This window comes from Dryas octopetala, chromosome 8 (assembly GCF_963921425.1).
Source record: "Dryas octopetala chromosome 8, drDryOcto1.1, whole genome shotgun sequence".
In the NCBI taxonomy this organism is placed as follows: Eukaryota; Viridiplantae; Streptophyta; class Magnoliopsida; order Rosales; family Rosaceae; genus Dryas; species Dryas octopetala.
The window spans coordinates 9,670,974-9,686,922 of record NC_141373.1 but is presented as its reverse complement, the minus strand read 5'-3'; the positions used below and the strand labels follow the sequence as shown (position 1 = coordinate 9,686,922).

Genomic DNA, 15,949 nt, shown 5'->3' with positions numbered 1-15,949 from the left:
GGCTAAATTCTAAGTTATTCAACTGCCTCAAGATGTCATCACTAGATAATTCTTTAGGTTTCACGCCCATCTCTTTTTTTCCGTCAAAGGCCTCCTTACTGTGATGCCATTTATGATCCCTCGGCAACCATCTTCGGTGGCCCATATAACATACTTTACCACTGTGCCAAGCGGAAGTTATATCCTTATTACAAGTAGGACATGCCATATAACCCTTGGTGCTCCAGCCTGATAGATTCTCATAAGCTGGGAAATCATTTATTGTCCACATGACTGCCGTACACAAGGAAAACATTGTTCCGGTGGACTTATCATATGTCAGCACACCATTTTGCCACAATTCTTTCAGCTCATCAATCAACGGCCGCAAATATACATCGATCTCCTTGCCAGGGGATTGCGGTCCCGGATTTAATAGCGTCATAATTGTGAATTCTTTTTTCATGCATTTCCAGGGAGGCAAATTATAAGGAACCACGACCACTGGCCAAGTGCTGTGAGATGTGCTCATATTTCCGAATGGATTAAATCCATCAGTAGCAAGTCCTAATCTGACATTTCGTGGATCTGCTGCAAAATCCGAATATATATTGTCAAATTCTTTCCATGCGCTTCCGTCTGCAGGATGTCTCATCACATCATCCTCAACCCGCTTATCTTTGTGTCATCTCATGTCACTTACAGTATGTGTCGACATGTACAATCGTTGCAATCTTGGCTTAAGTGGGAAATAACGCAACATCTTTTGAGGAATCTGCTTCTTTCTCTCTACAGACTTGTTCTTATATCTCGGCTCATTGCACACAGGGCATTTATCCTTCCCTTGGTGTTCTTTGTAAAATAATACACAATCATTCTTGCATGCATGAATCTTTTCATATCCCAAACCGAAATCTTTCAACACCTTATTCGCAAGATAATGGGTTTCAGGTATATGATTGTTCTTTGGAAGCATTCGTTTCAAAATCCTCATCAACTGATCATAACTTCGATTCGAATATTGATTAAGTACTTTCCAATGCATTAACTCCACAACAGCAGTTAGCACTGAGAACTCTTCACAATCAGAGTACAATTCCCGCTGAGCTTGTTTCAACAATCTCTCATACTAATCATACTCTTCTCTTTGGACTTCGGGTAACCCATCATTTTCATCCATATTATCGTTCTCTGTATCATCCTGATTGACTTCGTGATCAAGCGATGGATATGGATAAGCATCGTTTATTATGCTCATCACTTGGTCATTATTATCACCAACAGATTTAGTTGTTTTCAGAATTGTTCGAGCATCCGAGGAAGTCGAAGCATAAACTCTCGATTCACCATGATAAGGGTCGTATAGTTGTGTGACATCCCATATTTCACAAAATGAATTTTGACTTCACGCACTGTCTTCCATAAACTGTTATTATAATTCTGGCACGGACATCTTATATTATTTTGAGCATTGACATGTTCCTATGCAACTTGGATAAATGACTCGATCCCATATAAATATTCATCACTAACACGATTCGTATTACGTATCCACTGTCAGTCCATGATGCCTGTTTCCATATTACACGACAATTAGAAAAAGATTCGTCACCCTTCTGTGTCTCCTTATGCCTCCGGTAAAGGCCCTATCCCATTCGAGAATGCACATATGTGTCGTGGTTGTTGGCTCACATGACGTAGTTTCGATCTGGGAAAATTTCGACAGCATCTCCCTATGGTTCTCCAAGTGCACGACGTAGATATTTAAAACAAATATCTAGTATGCACTCGAAGAACACATAGGGAGATGTTGCCGAAATTTTCTCAGATCAAAACCACGTTACATGAACCGCTAACCACAACACATAATTGTGCACTCCCAAACTGTCTATTGGTAATTTGGACAATTCAAGAATCATATTGGAGCGCAGTCACGCCCAGCGTCCATACGCGCATCCAACAGACTCTCGAACGGGTCTAAGGTGAATTTAAGTTTAGTGTACAAAGTTATCCTCTGATAACTTCGCACGACGAGTTGAATGTACAAAGTTATCGACTGATAACTTCGCACAGGCGCTTCGTGCCACATGACCTAACCCAGTACTCGAGGAGTGCTGGACTATGTCATCAAGAATTTTGCAATTACAACTAAATTAAATATAACATACAAACTAAACTATAATTAATCTAACAATATACATACATACAAACAAACTATTAAATTTTAGCATTTAAGAACATACAAACTAACTAATCAATTTTATAATTAATTTTAACATACAAACTAATTCACTAAAAAAGTTTAATACAATTATATATGAAACATTAAATACTAAATCATACAAAAACTTAACTAAAAGATAAATTAAACACATACCTCACCAAAAATGCAATTATCCTTCACAACAAATGCAACATTATCCTTCTTTCACAAAAAAAAAATAAATCATTGTCAAATATTAACCCAACATCAATCTAAATTCAGATTTCACAACCAAACCACTAAATTAAAAAAAACCACAACATTAACTAATTACCACTAAAATCAGAAATTTCACAACCAATTTATGCAAAATTCACAACAAGTGCAAATTGTCCAATCCTACAAATGCAAAATCCACAATATTAGAAAACATAAAAAACAGAAAATAACAAAACTTAATTAAAATAACAGAAATTGAAAAAAAAAAAAATTACCTTGTGTTTCAGTGAGCTGGTTTCGGGTGGGGGGGGATTGGGTTTCGGTGGGGGTGGGTTTTCGGGGGAGGGTGGGTTTCGGGGGGGAGGGGTGGGTTTCGGTGGGAGGGTGGTTTTCGGGGGAAGGTGGATTTCGGGAGGGGTGGGTTATGGGTTTCGGGGGTGGGTTTCGAGGGGGTGGGTCTCCGATGGGGGGGTGGGTTTCGGTGGGGGGGGGGGTGGGTTTTCGGGAGGAGGGAGGAGGGGTGTGTTTTCGGGTGGAGGGGGTGGGTTTCGGGGGGGTGGGAGTTGCCGATGGGGGGGTGGGTTTCGAGAGCAGGGAGGAGGAGGGGGGGTTTTGGGTTTCGGGGGAAGGAGGAGGGAGGAGGAGGAGGAGGAGGGAGGAGGCGGCAGCCGAGAGCAGGGAGGAGGCGACAGCCGAGAGCAAGGAGGAGGCGCAGCTGAGAGGGATGAGGAGGTGCGAGCTGAGAGGGAGTGAGAGTGAGTGAGTGAAATGCTGAATTGAACCCATAAATGGGTTAAATTGAACGACTTTGGGCGACGAACATGATTCCGTCGCCCAAAGCATCTTTAAGCGAGGAATTCATGATTTCGTCGCCCAAAGAAACTTTGGGCGACGGAACCATCTTCGTCGCCCAAAGTCCTTGACTTTAGGGCACCGTTTTATCAAGCCATAATTTCAGACTTTGGGCGACGAATAGTTCGTCACCCAAAGTTAATTTTTGGTATGAACCATGATCGTTCATACGTTCGAGCTTCAATACCAAACTTCTAGATCTCCAATTGACTTAATTTTTTGGAGGAATGATCTTTGAGTAGGAAACTAATAAATGAACGGTTCGGATCATTAAAAACACAATCGACATATAAAGTTCTACATATAAATCAGTGGATTTTACACTTGAATAATAAAATTTTATTAACTATTTCGTTCAAACCTTGTCGATTCAATAATTGTGAAGACAATAATGTCATTACAACAATTATAATCGTTCATCATCTATGTTCATACGCAAAGTTCATTCCTGCAAAAAATCGGCTCAATCAGAGTTCATCTAGCCGTTCGATTATGATTATAAAAACCATGATCTTTCGTACACATTAAATGCTAAACCTAACTTCTACTTCTCCGATTGAGATAATTTTTTGTATGGGTGATCTTTGAGTGGGGGACTAGCCAATGATCGGTTCGGATCGTTAAAAACATAACAGAAATCTGAGCTTCTACATATAAATACACTTGAAGAGTATAATTATATTAACTTTTTCGTAGAAATTTTGGCGATTCAACAATTTGTGAAGAATACAATGTAATTTCTAAGATCAGAACCATTCATTTTATTCGTTTATACTAGAAGATCATCCCTGCAAAAAATCGGCTAAATCGGAATTCATCTCCTCCTTCGATTAGTATTAGAAAATTCACGATCATTCATAAGTCAACCACTGTTACCTAACTTCTACATCTCTGATTGAGCTAATTTTTTGCAGGGATGATCCTTGAGTGGGGAATTAAAAAATGAATGGTTCGGATCATTGAAAACACGATCGACATATAAGGTTGTACATATAAATGAACGATTTTTACACTTGAAGAATAAAATTCTATTAACTTTTTCGTTAAAACCTTGTAGCTTCAATAATTGTGAATACCACAACGTGATTATCACGATCAGAGCCATTCATCATATATGTTCATACTCAAAGATCAACCCTGCAAAAAATCGGCTTAATCGGAGTTCATCTACACGTTCGATTATTATTATAAGAATCAAGATCGTTCATACACCCTAAATGCCAAATCTAACTTCTACATCTCCAATTGAGATAATTTTTTGCAAAGATGATCTTTGAGTGGGGCACTAAGAAAGATCGGTTCGGATCGTTAAAAACACAATAGAAAAGTGATATTCTACATACAAATACACTTGAAGAGTATAATTCTATAGCTTTTTTGTTGAAACTTTGTCGATTCAACAATTGTGAAGACTACAATGTAATTTCAATGATCGGAGCCGTTCATTTTATTCGTTTATACTCAAAGATCATTCATACAAAAAATCGCCCAAATCGGAATTCATCTACCCCATCGATTAGTATTAGCAAATTCTTAATCGTTCATACATTCAAGCACCGTTACATAACTTTTACATCTCCAATAATCCTAATTTTTTGCAATGTTGATCTTTCAATGAGGAATTAAAAGTTGAACGGTTCGGATCGTTGGAAACACAATCGCATTGTATGAATAGCATACATATAATTGTACCAAAAAAAAAAGGAATGAGCCTTGGGGCGAGGAACATAGAATTTTGTCGCCCAAAATACTTTGGGCAACGAACATGTTCCTCGCCCCAAGTAATTTGGGCGACGAAATTCTATGTTCCTCGCCCAAAGTTAGTTTGGGCGAGGAACATGCAATTTCGTCGCCCAATGTATTTGTCAATTAATTTTTTGGCGCTTCAGTTTAGGCGACAACATCATTTCGTCACCCAAAGTAAATTTAGGCGAGGAACATGGTATTCGTCGCCCAAAGTCCCTTTGGGCGACGGACGTGTTTGTCGCCCAAATTTGCATGATATTGAGCGACAAATTTTTTTGTTCGTCGCCCAAAACTACTTTGGGCGACGAATATATGTTCATCGCCCAAATATGTTTTTCTTATAATGGATGGAGAGACAGAGACTCCATCTGTGCCTTATGTCTGTCGAGTTACCTTTGCCTACCCAAGGGGTAGTGGGTGGTTCTTTAAAAGCTGCGGGTTCCACCTGGCTGGTATGACCTCAACTTATTTATGTTGAGATATGACCTTGTTGGGGCCCACACGAGTCGTTTTGTGTTAATTCGAACCGTTCATTTTTTACATCTCCATTGATAGATTATTCTTGCAAAAAATTAGTCAAATCGGAAATCATTTGCCTATCTAACTTTGATAAAACAAATGGACGGTTTCATCGAAAATATTTGGTTCGTCCATTTATTTGATCAAAGTTAGATAGGCAAATGATTTCCGATTTGACTAATTTTTTACAAAGATGATCTATTAATGGAGATGTAAAAAATGAACGGTTCGGATCGATACAAAACGACTCATGTGGGCACTAATAGGGTATACCTTAACATAAATAAGTTGAGGTATACCTCAATAGAAGGAGTCTATTTAACTTATAATTAATAATGCGGATAACTTAAATCAAAAAATAATTAAATACAAATGACATGGCTTGGTCATGTCATCAATGCACAAACTGTTGGTGCCTTACTAAGGCACCCTAGCACAGCTTTAGAAAAATTTCTTCTAGAAATTATTAAAAACAATTGAAAATGTAAAGTGTTTTTAAATTTTTTTTTTTTCCGGTTTGAATTTCTGGAAATTTCAAATGTGCACTCTTCATAATTTCAAGGATGGTCTTAAATTAACGCGCTTTCATGAGCTCATAGTTAAGAAAACTGACTCACTTTTTCAAATTTAAAACATTGATTCTTTTTACAAATTACAACCGAAAACAACTAACCACCCACTTAAAAATTAAAATAGCGTAAGTGTAGAAATAATGGATTCGTTATTTCTACCACCCACGAGATGTAGATAATATAGCTCTGGAGCAAGAGACCCACCTACTAATCGTGCCTCATGGATTCGTTATAAGATGTAGAAATAATGGTAGAGGCTGTTTTTTTGAAGGAAACCCATAACAAATTTCTAAATACAACATGTATATATTATATGGATGGGTCTGTTTTTTGCTAAGGCTTTACAGGAAATCTTTACAATGCTTTGGATAAGAAAGGAATTAAAACCTTCATAGATATTGACCTTACAAGAGGAGAAGAAATATCAAGGACGCTTCCCAAAGCAATTCAAGAGTCCATGATTTCCGTTATCATATTCTCCGAAAACTATGCGTCCTCAAAGTGGTGCTTGGATGAACTCCTTGAGATTCTTTGTTGTAGAGAATCAAAGCAACAAATAGTTTTACCAATTTTCTACAAGATGGAACCCTCAGATATAGGACATCTCAGAGGTAGTTTCGGAAAAGCACTTGCTGACCATAAAATCAAATTCAAGGATAACGAAGAGAAGGTGCGTGGATGGACAAGAGCTCTTCAACAGGCATCAAAGTTATCTGGATGGCCTTTCAAGGAGGGGGAGTATGTTTCTAACCACTAAATATAGTATTTACTGTTTTACATATTCTATATTTGAGGGCTATATATGATATATCTTCCTTTTTAAGCTTTGTTTTCCTCAAAAAAAAAAAAAAAAAAAAAAAAATCTTTGTTTTCCTAGTATAAGATTCGAAAGTTAATCACTCCGAAGGACAGACGTAGTAATATGATACAAAATAATAATACCCATAACCCATATCAATTTACCAAAAATCTTCAAATTAACATAATAAAAAAACATAAATAAATATCTAAATACATAAATAAATAAATTTTTTTTTTTGGCCAGGACATAAATAAATATTTCAATCACATAAAATCATTCACATATATAATCAACACCAAGATTGAAAGTGGTTTAATTGGCTCCTTGGTCTACGTTCACTGCCTACCACAGTAGCATTTTTACTTTAATTTCCACAAAATGACTAGTTAACCCCAATTACTGTATCACCTGACCTAACCAATCACTAAATCCTTTAGACGTACAATAATATTTTATCCTTGTTCCTTCGGTTTTATGGAAGAAGTGTTTCTTTCCCTTTCCTACTTAATAAAATCTCAAGCCTTTTGCATTTTTAATAATAAAAAAAATAATTCGTCTGGAGAGAATGGAGCTGCCCTATTAGGCATATTTTTAGGGAGCAAAACCTTGTTGCTGATGGGCCTGCATATTCTTTATCCATCTTTTATTTTTATATTATTTTCTTTTTAGCAGATATAGAACAATGTTGATTCCTTAAATGTTACATATGCTTTTAAACTTGTAGGTATGAATTTGAATTTATCAACAAAATTGTTGAATGGATCTCAGTCCAACTACTAAATTACACAAACCTGGAGGTGGCCAAGTACCCAGTTGGAATAGAGTCTCGTCTACAAGATATGAATAAACTTTTAGGTGTTGGGGAAAATGATCGTCGCATAGTTGGGATATGGGGAACTCCTGGAATAGGCAAGACAACAATTGCTAAAGCTGTTTTTAATTTAATTGGCCATAAGTTTGAAGGTAGATGTATTTTGGAAAATGTTGGAGAAAAGTCAAAGTCACATGAAGGGATCGCCCAACTACAAGAGACTCTTCTTTATGAGATTCTACGAGACCCAAACTTGAAAGAGATCAGTTTTAGTAGAGGAATCAAAGTTATAAAGGAAAGGTTGACCCATAAAAGGCTTCTCTTAATTCTTGATGACGTGAATGAATTGGATTGGTTAAGCAATTTAGCTGATCGTACAGGTTTGTTTGGTGAGGGCAGTAGAATTATTATAACCACAAAAAATAAGAGTTTGCTAATTGATCATGGAATTAAGTTAATATACGAGGTCAAGAAATTAGATGAACAACAATCTCTTGAGCTTTTCAGTTGGCATGCCTTCGGAAGAAATAAACCTCCAGACAAGTATGTAGAACTTTCTAGACGTGCAATATGCAATGCTCAATGCCTTCCATTAGCTCTATAACTTTTAGGTGCTCATTTGCGTAAAGTTGAAAGCATCGATCGTTGGAAAGCGACATTAGATAGCTACAAAATTGCTCCTAGTTATATTCAAAATACACTCAGAATATGTTACAATTCATTTGAAGATGATGTGAGGGAAGCTTTCCTTGACATTGCATGTTTCTTTAACGGTGATCAAATAAATGACTATGTGATTGAAATACTAAAGGATGATGACCTCGATTTTTCTAGGAATTATATTGAAGTACTTATACAAAATGCCATCATAACTCTTGATCGAGACAATAGAATTTCTATGCACAGTTTGCTAGAACAAATGGGTAAAGATATAGTTCGGCAAGAATCACCCCTTAAGCCTGAACAACGAAGCAGATTGTGGTTTCACAAGGATGTGTATCGTGTTCTAACAAAAAATAAAGTAAGTACAATATCTATTGTCTTAATATCTCATTGTTCTTCTTTCTTTGCTTTCAATAAATTCTCTCTTGTACCACTGTTGAGGTTCCACAAAAAATATTTTTTTTATTAAATTTGAAAAGAATGATTGTATTATTGCCTTATTTGAAAAGAATATGCATATTATTGCTTTATTAAAACTACTAAGGAATTCACAAATGACGGAATTTAAAACCACGTGATTTAAAATTCTAGAATATGTAAATTATTTGTTTGAATAAATGTAATCATAATGACATTTAAATACAAAATTTATAGTAGTTTTATGCATCAATTATAAAAGAGTGATGTTGATAGTGGCAACAATAAAAATAATGCTTGTGGTGAGTTGACGATGGTAGTAGGGGTGATGGCATGGCCCACTGGAGGTGGGAGAAATGGTGGCGGTGAAAATTGGGGTGTTGGAGGTGGCAGCGATGGTGATGGTAGTGGTGGCGATGATGTCAGTGGTAGTGACGGTGGTGGTACGTAGTGGTGGTGGCGACAGAGGTGGTGGTGGTGGCAGTGGTGCGGTGGCAGTGGCGGTGTCATGATCAGTGGTTGTGACGGTGGTGGTGGTGGTGGTGGTAGCGGCCGCATGGTGGTAGTGGTGGTGGTATTGTGATTATTTGGCAAGGTGATGGGTGGACATGACTTTATTTTTTTATTTTTTGTAAAAATTGGAATTTTGAAAATGATATCAATTTAAGTGAAATTTAAACTTGTAATTTACAACCCTCAAATCCCAAATTTTTTTCACATAAAATTTACAAAATTCTATATTTATGGACCCAAACAAAAAAATTAGAGCATGTAATTTCTTAAATACTGAATTTTGTTTAAACTCTATGTTTTTTTTCTCCATCCAAACACACTATAAAAAATTTAAATAGAATTTTAAAACACTTACATTCTCTTTTGATAAAGGACTTGCTTTATTAATACTACATGTTTTCTCATACTAGGGAACAGATAAAATTAAAGGCATCAAGTTAAAGCTTCCTGGGCCAGAAGAGATTCGATTGAATGCTAGAAGCTTTACAGGAATGACAAATCTTAGATATTTTATAAACTGTAACGGATGCCTTTCTGGATACATTGATTATCTACCCAACAGCTTGAAGTTGATTGACTGGGGTCGATGTGAGTTAGAATCTTTTCCTACCGATTTTCATCCGGAGGAACTTGTTGTGCTCAATATGCCTCACAGTCGCTTAACAGAACTAGGGGAGGGATTTAAGGTACTTTCAATTATTCTTATCCATTATGACTTTGAAGATTTTTTACAATAATTATGTTGTAGATTCCGTCAAAACATATCATTTGATCTTTTTTTCTTTTTGTCTCATAGCGTTTGACAAAGCTGAAATCTCTAAATTTTGAAGGCTGTAATTTCCTAAAAAGAATCCCGGACTTATCTGGAATGTCAAACATAGAGAGCTTATTGCTAAATGGCTGTAGAAGTTTAGTGGAGATTGATCCATCTGTTGGATTCCTTAAAAGACTTGTTAGCTTGAATCTTATGGAATGCTCTAACCTCGCAATGTTTCCAACAAGAGTTAGCATGAAATCTCTAGAAAATTTTTCCCTCAGGGGTTGCAAAAGCCTTAAGCATTTTCCAGAAATTGTGGGCAAGATGGGATCCTTAAGTTATATGGAATTAGATGGCAGTGGCATAGAAGAATTGCCTTCATCGATTAGATATCTCACTGGGCTTAAATGTTTAAGTGCAACTCAATGCAAAAACCTCACAAATCTGCCACAGAGTATTTATGAGTTGCAACATCTAGCAGAAGTTTTTGTCAGTGAGTGTCCAAAACTTGTTTTTGTCAGTAAATTTCACTCTGAAGTTTCATCGAGTGCAGAATCAATTCCTTTGGTGCTTCCAATTAACTCAAACATTCAACATGGAAATTCTGGATTATTAGCACTTCCCGAGCTACATGAATTAAATTTCAGTGGATCCAATTTATCAGACTTTGATTTCCTTGAGAATCTTGATTGCTTGTCCACATTAGATGAACTCAAATTATCAGGAAGCAGTTGTGTCAGTCTTCCACTATGCATTAGCAAATTTGTGAACTTGTCGGTGCTTGAGTTGAATTACTGCAAGAGGCTTCGAGCAATTTCTGAACTTCCACCAAATATAGAACGGATAGAAGTGGTTGATTGCATTTCGTTGGAGACATTTCCAGCATTGTCCAATATATTAGAACATAAGGGAACACAGCGCATTGAAAGAATGGACTTGTCGAATTGTCGCAGACTGTGTGATAATCTGGGCTTGGACGTGGGAAAGATGGCAAATATATTCACGAATCAGGTCTCTCTCTCGCTCTCTATCTCTCTCTCTCTCTCTCTCTCTCTCTCTCTCTCTCTCTCTCTCTCAATACACACACACACATATATATATATATATTGTTAATTCCGTACGTGATTGCTATGCTACAGGTACCGAACTCTAGTTTTCGGGTTATATTTCCAGGAAATGAAGTTCCAAAGTGGTTCCATTGTCGTAAGGATGTATGTGTGCTTGTTGATCCATATCATGATCCTGGTGTCCTTTGTGAACTAGAAATGGAAATCCCTCGAAATTTGAAATGGGAGAACACAGGATTGGTTATATGTGTTGTTCTTGAAGTGCCGGAAGAAACTAAAATCGAAGAACTAGATTATAATTATTGTGGTTTTAGAGAGCATATTACGATCAATGGACATTGGCCGGATTCAATGGAACGGAATGATGAATGGTCTTATAAGTCAAGAGAGGAAGGTTCTGCAGCGCATATGTGGCTAAAGTATTATCCATTACCTGTTAAACAGAAGTCGGAGGTGGATAGAAAGAGTACTCCATCCATGCCTTATGTGTGTCAAGTTTCCTTTGGACGCCCACGGGGCATTGGGTGGCTCTTTAAAAGCTGCGGGATCCACCTGGCTGCAGGTATGGCACAGGATGGTGAAGAAGATGACAACCACAGTAATGGACATGAAGATGAAGATGAAGATGGTGATGAGGTCCACAGTTGTGATTCCGATGAAGATGATGATGAGTTCCATAGTTGTGATTCCGATGAAGATGATGATGATGTGCCGGTCCCATTGTGGCCAGTTGGCTTTGTGCTATAGCTAAAGCCAAGTGGTCCTTGGTTCGACTCCTGGCACATCGTTCTAAAAAAATTGGGACATTGACAGAAGATGATGATGAATTCCATGGTTGTGATTCGGATGATTATGAAGACAGCGATGACGATGAAAAGAACAAAACTGCTTACATGCAATTGGCGTGGTTTTGTTGCTCATTTTATTTTGAAGGGACTAGTTTAGTCTACTTAGTGTGTGATAGACAAGAAACTGCTACTCTGTAGGCCTAGGGCCGTAATCTAATTGTTTCTTAGTGTGTGATAAACAAATAAAGTTGTAAGGTCTTCTATTTTTATTATTTTTTGTTCAAAGCCTGTAAGTCCAAAGAGGCAATACTCTATAATTTTAATTGTTTTTTGTTAAGACTTGTATAAACTGTGATATTGTTTTCTATATATATAATGAAAGTATTATTTTTAAGCAAAAATAAATGAAAAATAAGTCTATAAAATTTTATAATTTTTTTCTTTTGCAAAATTAAAATTATATACAAAAGGGTCTATTTTAAATTTTCGCCCCGGACCTCCCAAAAGTCAGGGCCCGCCTTGAGAATTGCCTTCATCGATTGGGAATATTGTTACTGGGCTTGAAATTTTAGATGCAGAAGGATGTGAAAACCTAACAAATCTGCCATATAGCATTTATGACGTTGCAGCATCTATGTTCTCTTGATCTCAGTAGGTGCCAAAAACTTGTTAGAGCTCCAAATTATAAGGTGAAGTCTGAAGTTTCAGGGAGTGCAGAATCACTTCCCAAGCTATATGAATTAAATTTCAGTGGATGCAATTTATCAGACTTTGATTTCCTGGAGAATCTTGATTGCTTGTCCACATTAGAGGAACTTTATTTATCACGAAACAGTTGTGTTAGTCTTCCACTATGCATTAGCAAATTTGTGAACTTGTGGAGGCTTGAGTTGGATTACTACAAGACGCTTCAAGCAATTCCTGAACTTCCACCAAATATAGGAAGGATATCAGTGGTTGATTGCATATCGTTGGAACATTTTCATCGTTGTCAAAGATATTGGAACATAATGATACACAGGGCATTGAAATGATGGACTTGTCTAATTGCCATAGACTATGTGATAAACTGGGCTTGGACGTGGAAAATAATTTCCTGGGCCACCCCTGAGTGGGTTGGCTTTCTTCATCGTTGTTGTTACTGGGCTTCATTTGTATTTTGGGCTTTCAAAGAAATTTAATTCACACCAAAGACTAAAATCTTGCGTTAATGGAAACAGTCATTGAATTTATGCCCTGGACCCCAAGGAAAACCAAATTTAGAATGAACCCTTGATTTGTGCTCATACTCAATTAGTCAATTGTCTAGCATCATTTTTTCTGCATCTATATTTCTTTTTTATATATTTTATTGTCTAATAATATTCTTGTTTAATTACTTTCTTTAGATTACTTGTGAAAAAATCAAAGAATACCTTGTTTACTTACTTACACTAGAATTTTTGTTTAAAAAAAAAAAAAAAAAAAAAAAAAAAAAAAAAACTAGAAACTACTGAAAATGCTGATAACTGCATATCTCAAAAAATATAAACTCATCAAACCGAACTTTTTCTGTTTTGTTGTCTCTCAAAGTGTATATATATGTCTTGTTTCAGGTGCAGGATTTGGAAGTTCATGTTGATAATTGATGTAGATCGAAGTATATATTACGTGGGATATATATACTTCAAGCTATGCATTTGCAGTAATTGGGAATCCTTTGGTTTATTTTACATATATGGTTCTAATTAGTCATTTATTTCAGGATACTTGGTCTTTTTGTTCTTCCCCTGCTTTTTGAGCTCGCTTTGTCACATGGGCACAGGCCCATATACAATTTACTTTCTATTCATCAGTTTTTCCCACCACCTGCTATATCTTCTGCCTATATTTTATCTTCTTTAGGTGCTCCACTGTTTGCTTTATTTGCAGTCTCCTCAATATATCAGGTTCCTCATTCTTCAGCAACTGCTCTCCTACGTCTGCAGGAGTCACCTTCACTGTGGCTATCAACTGCTCTATGTCCAAAAAAAGTGTGTGCTCTGTAATTCCAAGGTAGTTGGAGGCCAGCATTCAGGGTCCAGCCGCTCTTTGTGATTCGTAGTGAACAGTGAACACTATGATCCTCTCATCCCCACAGCTTGACCACAGTCCATCTATGAAGTTGAGCAATCCTGGCAGAGTCACCTAAAAATGATGGAATGTATATGAATTCATTGAGTTTTATCTTTGGGATGAAATGCATTAAAAAACAACCATAATGCTCAACATCATTTTGGGAGGTATCTTTAGCTTCTTCTTCTTTTCATCATTTTGATCCATTAGGTGGTATTTGTCTTAGATGTGCCCCAACATCATTGCTTGCGTACCAATAAGAGTTGGCAGTCTTGAAGGAATTCATTTTACCCAAAATCATTGTAATTGCGTACCAAGAAGAGTTTGGCAGTCTTGAAGCCTTGAAGGAATTCATTTTACCCAAAGCAAACAAATTGCTTTTCAAACACATAACTAAATTAGTTTCAGAAGAAGAAATTCATTGCTGATGCAGGGTATGTAGTCCTACTATACCCAAATCAATTCTAGAATGACAATCTAGATGAAGGCTGTTGATGCTAAAAAATGGTAGAGCAGTCAACGTCGAGTCGAACCACGTAGGCCCGTTGACCCGCCACTGAGAGGACGACACGTTGAAGTGGGGCAGGAACGGGTAGCTGGGTCCGACTGGTGAGTAATGAGAGAGAATGATATCCAAAGCACCCTGCGCAAGTACACAAAAGTGAGCGGGAAGGGCACCGGTGTGGTGCCGGCCAAAGCTCCTCCGACGCTCAAGTCAGTGTTCAGAGAGATCTGAGAGCAGAGTGAGTGAATAGTATAATAATGATTTCAGTTGTCTTTTGTGACAAGAAGGTACCTCTTTTATAGTACCTTTGGAAGAGTGTCAACCAATCCGGTGATGACACGTGTCCCTTGTGATGACTTGCACTGTAGGAGCGCCACGTGTCACCGGTCTCGAGGATCCGAGTGAGTTGACACGGGTCGGGGCCTAGGAGGCTGGAGCTTAGGAGGCCGGAGCCTATGGGGCCGGAGCTTAGGAGGCCGGAGCCTAGAAGGTCAAGGCCTAGGAGGCCGGAGCCTAGTGGGGGCTTAGCTTTTGGGTCTAGGCCCAAACGACATGATGTTAAGCCTTGTGTGACTTGTCGTTATGCCCAGATGATTAATCATACGAACAGAAGTCCCCCAAGTTTCCGAGCAGAAGATACTTCTTGGTTGGGAACTTTGTACACACAGAAGTCCGAGCAGAACGATAAGTAACCACATGCTTGTTCCTGCTTAAGATACTGTTTAGAAGTCCCCCAAGTTCCTGAGCAAGAAAAACTGTACTGTAGGAAAGCTTGGGGGGTTAGATATAAAAGATCATAATAATTTTTTTTTTTTATCGCTCTGTAGTCCGAGCAGTAGACGCTTCGCAAAATCCCAGTGAATCCCGTCCAATTTAATGGGGGATCTCGGGCCGGAGCTGGTGCGCAGGGGGTGGGGCTGCTCGGCTCGGATGCGCGGCGCAGGGGGCTCGGGCCGGATCTTATGGCTGCGTTTTGGGCTGTGTGGTGGTGTTGCACGGGGCAGAGTTCAGATCGGCGCGGATCTGCTCGGGTGAGAAGGTGGGCTCGGGCCGGAGCTGGTGCACAGGGGGTGGGGCTGCTCGGCTCGGACGCGCGGCGCAAGAGGCTCGGGCCGGATCTTCTGGCTGCGTTTTGGGCTGTGTGGTGGTGCCCGGAGGACTGGGGTTGGACCGGAGCTGCTGGCAGCGTCTTGGAGGAGCTGCTGGCAGCGACGTGGAGAAGCCGCTCGGCTTGGGCGTTGCGTAGGTGGGTGGCTCGGGCTGGACTGAAGGGCTGCTCGTCTCGGAGCAGCTGGTGGGCTCGGGCAGCGCGGGCTGCTGGGCTGGGCTGCTGCGCGGTGGTGCACGGGTCAGCTCGGGTGCGCGGCTGCTCGGGCAGGAGGTGGTGCTTGGGTGCGCGGCTGCTCGGGCAGGAGGTGGTGCGCTGGTCGGGCTGCCTGGCT

The 15,949-nt window shown here is 38.7% G+C and overlaps 2 pseudogenes across 1 annotated transcript; one reads left to right on the top strand and one right to left on the bottom strand.

Annotated features, from left to right (window-relative positions):
* The first annotated feature begins 6,358 nt into the window (after positions 1–6,358).
* Positions 6,359–12,188, top strand: LOC147277008 (disease resistance-like protein DSC1; annotated as a pseudogene). The gene is made up of 5 exons (XR_015123766.1): positions 6,359–6,828; positions 7,617–8,724; positions 9,707–9,982; positions 10,093–11,064; positions 11,227–12,188. The product of XR_015123766.1 is annotated as a disease resistance-like protein DSC1 (transcript).
* Positions 12,189–12,459: 271 nt separating this feature from the next.
* The window catches only part of LOC147277006 (protein HYPER-SENSITIVITY-RELATED 4-like), a 19,935-nt pseudogene continuing 16,445 nt past the window's right edge, over positions 12,460–15,949 (bottom strand).